This window comes from Staurois parvus, unplaced genomic scaffold (assembly GCF_062004578.1).
Source record: "Staurois parvus isolate SC_StPar_1 unplaced genomic scaffold, SC_StPar_1.0 ptg000118l, whole genome shotgun sequence".
NCBI classification, from domain to species: domain Eukaryota; kingdom Metazoa; phylum Chordata; class Amphibia; order Anura; family Ranidae; genus Staurois; species Staurois parvus.
The window spans coordinates 7232906-7240722 of record NW_028317914.1 but is presented as its reverse complement, the minus strand read 5'-3'; positions in this window follow the sequence as shown (position 1 = coordinate 7240722).

Here is a 7817-nt window from a genome sequence, read left to right as displayed (position 1 = left end):
CTCAGGGGCGTGGCCAGCGTCAGGATGCAGTGCATATTTATAGAGAGAAAGGGAACCCCTCCTCCATCTCTCTAATTGGACAAGCACTGGAACAGGAAGAAAAAACTGGGCACAAGCCCCAGGTCCTCCGCAGCACACCCTGTCATTAACAAGTAGTTTGTAACTCACGGCAAAAAATAACAGGAATATTCTTCCAAGTTGCCTAATTAAGATCTAAATCCGGCCATTATATAACTAAAACCAGAGGAAAAAAAACAAGACCTCGAGATACCAGTCATAGCGCCATCTTGTGTTAAAAAAATAAATGACAATTTCCAATATAATGAACATAAACTTTTTTTAAAAAATTATAAATGGATACAAATGTACCATATAAAACACATCTCATAAGCACATATAAAATAAAAATAATTAAAAAGCAACCAGAAACATTTAGCTATTGTTAATGAATGCATTAACGTCCCATTTGATGTTGAGCCCATATTGTGTATAAGATATTAAGGTGTAAATCCACCATGTTTCCAATTTAGAAATCTCCCGCTTAGTATAACTACCCATCCAATTCTTGGAAAATTATTTTAAATTTTTAATTAAATGTTTTTTTAAATTTGGCACAGTGCCTAAAAATAGGGAGCAACTGAGCATGTGCAGAGCAGGTTCAGACAATGTATTACTGCATTTTAATCACTTGCTAAACTCTCTATAACTGAATGACAGCTACAGTGTGGTTGTCCAGTTCTGGAAGGGCATCATATGACGTCCTCTCAGGACCGCACCCACCTGTGGTGCACATCCCTTGTGATGGCTATGTCCTTTGGACACAGCTGATCACATGACACAGTAAAGGGCCAATCATGGTGACCTTTTACCCCATGATCACCTGTATCCAATCACAGCTGATCATGATGTAAACACACTTGCCAGTTATCAGCAGCACTTTCCTCATGCTGTCACAACGTAAGGAAAGTACTGATGATAACCGACAAGTGTGAAAGGAAACATCTACACTAATATTTCAGTGCAGCCCCAAAAGTGCCCATCAATGCTGCCTATAAATTCCAACCAGTGCCCAGCAGTACTGCCAATCTGTGCCCGTCAGTGCCACCTATCAGTGTCGCCAGTCAGTGCTGCCTATTAGTGCCACCAGTCAATGCCACCTATCAGTGCCACATTTCAGTGCAGTCTCATCAGTGCCTCCTTATCAATGTCCACCAGAGCTGCTTCATCAATGCTGCCTCATCAGTGCCCAATGCTCAATTGTCATTCAAAGTGCAACAACACTGAAAGCTAAAAATTGGCCTGGGCATGAAGGGGGTAAAATTGCCCAGTAGGCAAGTGGTTAAACAGTATAGTTAATTAATTCTTAATGTTTTACATAGGTATACCTGCAAAAGGGACCAGCCTGAAGTGATCCAGCAGGACTTAACTGCTTCCAACTCTGACACCTCTCTCCTACATGTAAAAAACATTTTTTCTCTAAAAAACTACTTAGAACCGCCAAACATTATATATATATATATATACATATATATATATATATATACACACACACAGTATATACATGAAAGCAGAGGCTCTAGAGAATAAAATGGTAGGTGTCGCATATTTTTATATTTGTGCAGCGGTTTTTCAAATTCATATTTTTTGGAAAAATATACTTTAATTAATTTTAATGCGCAAAAGCACACAAATATTGGTAAAATATAAAAGATGATGTTATGCAGAGTGAATAGATACCAAACATGTCACACTTTAGAATTGAGTCCGTCACTAGAATGGTGCCAAACTACAAGACCTAAAAATCCCCCTAGGTGACATTTTAAAAGCCCTTACAGGTTATCATTTTAGGGTTACATAGGAGGTCTGGAGCTAGAATTATTACGCACACTGATATTCGTGGTGATATGTATGGTGCGATTGTCATTTACATATGCGTGCAAGACCAGCATGCAAGCATGGGCGGACAGGGGTGCTTTACATTTTTTATTTTATTATTTATTTTATTTAAAAATAAATTTATACAGTCTCTTTAATTTTTTCATCAACTTTATTGCTATCACAAGGGATTAACAACATCCCTTATGATAGCCTGAGCCATGATAGATCCTCTTTATGGAGAGATCTGGGACCTATTAGACCCCAGATCTCTCTTCTGGTCTCCAATACAGCCTATCAGACACAGATCAGTTTGATTGGCTGCTTCACAGGCCAGTAACGGCCAGGTAAACAAAGAACTGAAACCAGAAGTGACAAAATCCTCGTCGTTTCTTGTTTCTGATGTCAAATAGTGGAATGAACCATCTATTTGCCTCTAGTAAATCAACCCCACAGTGTTTTGGAGTGGTCCTTAGTGTTAGATTGGATGTCCAGCCACATTTATAAATGATTAAAGCCATACAAACTCCAGGCCAAACTTTTTTTTAAGCTTTGGAAATAGTGGTGAATGGATAGACCCCTGTCAGGTTTTCATTGTGGCCTATATCTCCATTGGGGAGATTTCTCCTAGCTTCCTGTGGAGACAAGAAGTAATGGAAAACACTGTGTACATCAATAGAAATACACAGCCCTGTAGCCTAGGATGGCAAATCAATCCCCTGTTCCTCCCTCCTCCTCTTTTCTTCCTTCTCCACGCTAACAAACAGGCTCCAGACTGCACTGCCAACTCTTAACTATTTTCTGGCAAGACTAGAAGTTCAGGGATTGGAAGTTCAGGGAAGCAGGTGCCAGCAGAACTGAAAGAGGCAGCAACATTGTATTGGCTACTTTATACGTCCTATTCATCTAATAGACCTTTCCCTTTATCTTGGTCCATAGGTTTATCTTCCTGCCTGACATCACTGTCACTGAGAAGCCAATCACGGGCTGCGGCCTTTCTCTCTACTTTGAACAATTTTGAATGGCACAGCAGGTGACTGACATGAACAGATACGTCAGTGCCTCAGGTAGCAGAACAGATTCCTTCTGTAAACATTATACACAACCTTTGTTGAAACAGTCAATTCCCATTATATTTTACAAAGCCCTTGCTGTACCATGTGCCACCTGAGATGCTAAACAGCTCCCTATCCGATCTCTTAGGACAATCTTGCTTTATCTCTTGATCTCATGAACCTTGAACTCTTTGGGCCTCCCATGAACTTCCTGACCATGGAGAGAGGCTCCTACTGAGCATGTCTCTGCACTTCCTGTAGGCCAGATTATTATGTCATGGTCGGGGGTCAGGCTTGGAGACCAGTAGCTATAGCAGTAGAAAGACTCCTACTGACCAGCAGGGTAAGTATACAAGCAAGTCACCCTGGCAGATGATGTGAGCTTACCTGAGGTGTGGGGTCTAAGCACTAACCGGTATTCACCAGAGCTCCTGATGGTGGAGATGGGTTTTATTGCATTTTAGTACCAGGACTGCAGTCCTCAGGATCGCCCCACCCAGGGGTGAGCAAGCTGGGGTCTAGTAGCAGATATAGCAGGTAGGGATTAAGTGGAAGAGTAGTCAGTAAACAAGCCAAAGGTTGGTAACAAGTGGTGTCAGGTTGGGATCAAGCAGAGGCGTAGTTGAGGAACAAGCCAAAGGTCAGTAATAAGTGGTATTGAAGATAAGGACAGCTGCAGGTATGCAAAAGAGCAACATATCAGCTGCAGAGAGCGTAATAACAAAAGACAAGGCAAGATCAGACAGGGAGCTGTCCAGCATCTCAGGTGGAACAGCGAGACGAGCCTCAGCCAGACACCAAAGAAGTTGTACTGTAGGTTCAATGTTTTATGCAGCACAGTGGTGTGTGGCCTGTTTATGGGTGGGGCTTAAGGTGCTAAATGTATGCCTATATGCTCTTGAGATGTAAATCAGAACCTGATGTTATATATAAAACTTTAAATTCCTTCCTTTCACTTGGCTGGTAGCCTGTAAAGCTATTTGTGATATTTTTCCCCTAGATGAATCTCTTACATTGAATGCCCAGTATTAACCACCTCCCGTCTGGCCATTGTATATAAATGGCTGGGCGGTGGCAGTGCAGGATCGGGTGGCCGTTTATAAATGGACTCCCCGCACCCTGCTTGTGCTCGCTCCCCAGGAGTGCGCAGCACCGCGATCCGGTGCCCGCTATGTCCTCCGGACACAGTGGAACACTGATCGTCGGACGGGACCTCTATGCGAGGTCCCGATCATGTGATCACTGATTGGCCAATCAGTGATCACATGCAGAGTAGTAAGCAAGATGTCACTTCTGACATTGCTTACTACGTGTGAAATCTGTAAATGATCACAGAGGTCACATGGTACAAGGCTATTCACAACAGCCTTGTACCATGTGACAAGCTGTGGCCACTCACTGCTCACTCAGTAGTTCTCAATGGCTGCAAGAATGCAGCTAGAGAGAAAGAGGAATGATTGCTTTTACAGCCTTTATGGGTGTAAAAGCAATCAGTGTAAAAAAAAAAAAATCTTCATCACCCCCCACAAGTAGTACAGTGTCACCATGGTGACACTGTACTGCTGGGGTGACAGTATGTAAAAAATAATAATAATATAAAAAAAATTTAAAAAAACTGTAAAAAAATGTTTTAAAAATGTTTAATTTTGTTTATAAACTAATTTGGGTTATTTTTTTGTTTACTAAAAAGATAACGGAATACATTTTGGCCAAGATTTATGATGAAATACTAATTTGCTAAATTTTATAAGAAAAACACTTTTTTTTCAAAATGTTTGGACATTTTAATTTACATAGCAAAAAAAAAAAAAAGCCCAGTGGTGAATAAATACCACCAAAATAAAGCTTTATCTGTCTCAAAAAAATGCTAAAAAATTCATATGGGTACAGTGTTGTATGACCGTGCAATTGTCATTCAAAGTGTGATAGCACTGAAAGCTGAAAATTGGCCTGGACAGGAAGAGGGTAAAAGTGTCCGGACTGGAAGTGGTTAATATATGGTCATTGAGCACTGAGTGTGGTCCATTATCTCTACAGATGTAGCACATAAAGAATAAAATACATCTATTGAGTTAGGGAATTTTCCTACAATGTCACATGAAAAATGTTGCAGCAGAAAGCCATCATCTATCAGCAATTACCGCAGATAACATGGAACAGATGGCAGGATTCCTCCAGGCAGATGTGACGTTCTTAGCTTCACCACAGGCAACACGAATAGAGACATTTTAAAACAAGTGAATGGGCTGCCACCTGTGTGTATGTGAAGTCCTGAGGCACACTCATTATTTATAGAACATCAGCCTGTAACATTGAATCAGATTCATACAATAAATTGCCTGTTAGGGATTGATGCTAACAGGGGAGCCTATGCTGAAAACCATTAGAAATACAGCGTAGAAGATGTTTTACATGTAGAGGGGCAAAACAATTGGCAGAAATCCATCAGGGATTTGTGACAATTCTTTACAAGGACAGGAGCACATGGGCTCCACATTTAATTTTGATCCATTTTTATCCTTAATAGCAGGAAGGAAACTATAACACTAGGTAGCCTTTCCTCAATTTTTTAGCACTTTAGCATTCATTTTACATTTTTATTTCTTTGAGTTTTCCTTCATGTATTTAATTTGCATCATGCTGCAGTTTGAACAGGTGCTTGTTTTCATTCCATTTTCCAAAAAAATCTTATTTTCTTTATCATGCATTACAGGACATGGGATTGGTTAATTCTTAGATCAATGGGCTATGATCCACCTCCAGGTGATTGGACACCAGCAAAGCAAAGCTGAAAACCCAGCCCTACATAACCCCTCCCACTCCCAGCATGATTTCAAGTTTATTTTGCTATTGTCCTTAGAAACAAATTGGATCATGCTTTGCTGGTTTTTTTTTTTTGCCTTCCTCTGAATCAACTGGGGGTTTAGGACTATAACTTTTTTTTTTTTTTTAATGGATGGACTTTTGTCTTTTTTCAGCCAGACTGTGTAACTGTGTGAAAGATGTGTTATCTACTATCTACTCTATGATTAATTTTTACTCTCTCCACTTGGTTAAGGCTTTTGTGCAGGGTGTTGGGCATGTTGCTTCCCCTGGACACTGCCTGATGACTCTGGGGGACTGGAACTTGGTGTTCTTGGCCCTTCATAAATTGCTCCATGAGCATATAAGTGTGATTCCCTTCACTGATACTTTTGCAAGGTAGCCCTCTCATGACTTTCACTTCTGCAAGGAACGTCTCCGAGCTGTTGGTCTTATCCTGCAATGAGCCTTTCCTGATACTGCATAAGTTTAAGGACGTCCTAAGACTTAAAAACCTCCTTTCTTTCCAAGGTGGCTCCCCTTCCCACTTTTCCTTCTATCCCAAGAAATTGTTCTTCCCTCAATATAATCTGCTCTGAAACATCATTGGGAGATTTCTTTCCATTACTTGAATGCGATATGTGCTGTGAGTGTTTACCTTTCAGCTACAGCCTCCATTCAGTTTCTTCTAAATAATGAACTGTGCTCAAACTCCTCTCCCATGCAATTGATCATTTGGTTTCTCATTTTATACTTCCAGAGTGTTCCCACAAGGAGCTCCCTGCCTCTTCTTCCACTATTGCTGGGTGGATTTGAGAAGTCCTTGTTCAAGCCTATCGTCTGAAAGATTCCACGCATTCCTTGCACATTGTTGCTGCTTTACCAGGTAGACATTCAGACCTCAGCAGATCTGGCTGAAACTGGATGGTCCTCCAGGCTGCCCTGTGGGTGTTCATTTTTGGGCCTCTCTTGTGTTGCCTTGTTGGGGGTCTGCTGATTTTTTACAGTCCAGTCAAAGGCTTGGAGTCCGGAAATTTCATCACTGTATTTGTCAACTGTAACAGAGAACACAGTGCCATGAACCTGGTTTGGCCATATGGCAGGGATGTGTAAATCTCAGAAATGGGTGGACACAAATACAAATCCTTTTGCAGGTAAAACAGCTCCCCTGTACATTGCTGTCAGATTTTCAACTTCACAGACCTAGTTTTAAACTTTATGAATGCCAACAAAACATTATGCAAAGTTCATTACAGCATAAGCAGCAAAGTTCAAAATGAAGCTTACTTTGGAGACATATAGGTAGCTGTACATATTACTGAATTGCGCATCTTGCCTGGTGTTCCCTTTTAAAATGGCAGTGATTGTGTCACTTGCTCAGTTGTAGAAGTGGTATGAAATGGTTCAGCGGTACACTTTCATCTGGCCATTAAGATGCAATACATCATCATCAAGTTGCAGTAAATGAATTCCATTAGCAGCTAAAGTACTGATATTAATAGACACACATGAAGGTTTATAACATTAGAGCTAATTAGGGAAAGTGACAGGGGGGTCTATCTCCCCATGTTTGCATCTCCATTGTGATTATTTGACATAGAATCAGCTGGAGGGAAGTTTTTGTGAGGTAAGTGGCTCCCCTTGGGAATGGCATCTGCTGTGAATTCTAAAAGCCTTTAGCAATAGAATATAACAGACTGCAGAGTTAAGTAACCAAATGCTTGTTATTCAGAGTTGTGCAGCCTGATTTAAGTGATTTGCATAACACTCAGTGGCTGTGTATTTTAAAGACAATTTCCTTTTACATTTGAAATGTAAGTCTATTAAGGGATGTTATAGAGGAAAGGAACAAGAAATTGCTATCAATGATTAACTTCTAGGGTCCATTCACAATACAATGTTCTGAGCCACAGCGAGTGCTTTTTCTGTGCATTGTGGCACGCTGTTAGGCAGCCTCTTCAAAATAAGTGGGATGCAATGCACCTCAACGTGCAGAAAAATAGTGCAGGCTGTATTTCTCTGCAGCATGCCACAATACACACACAGTCTTCTTTCATGAAGGGCAAAATACTGAGGAAACACTGG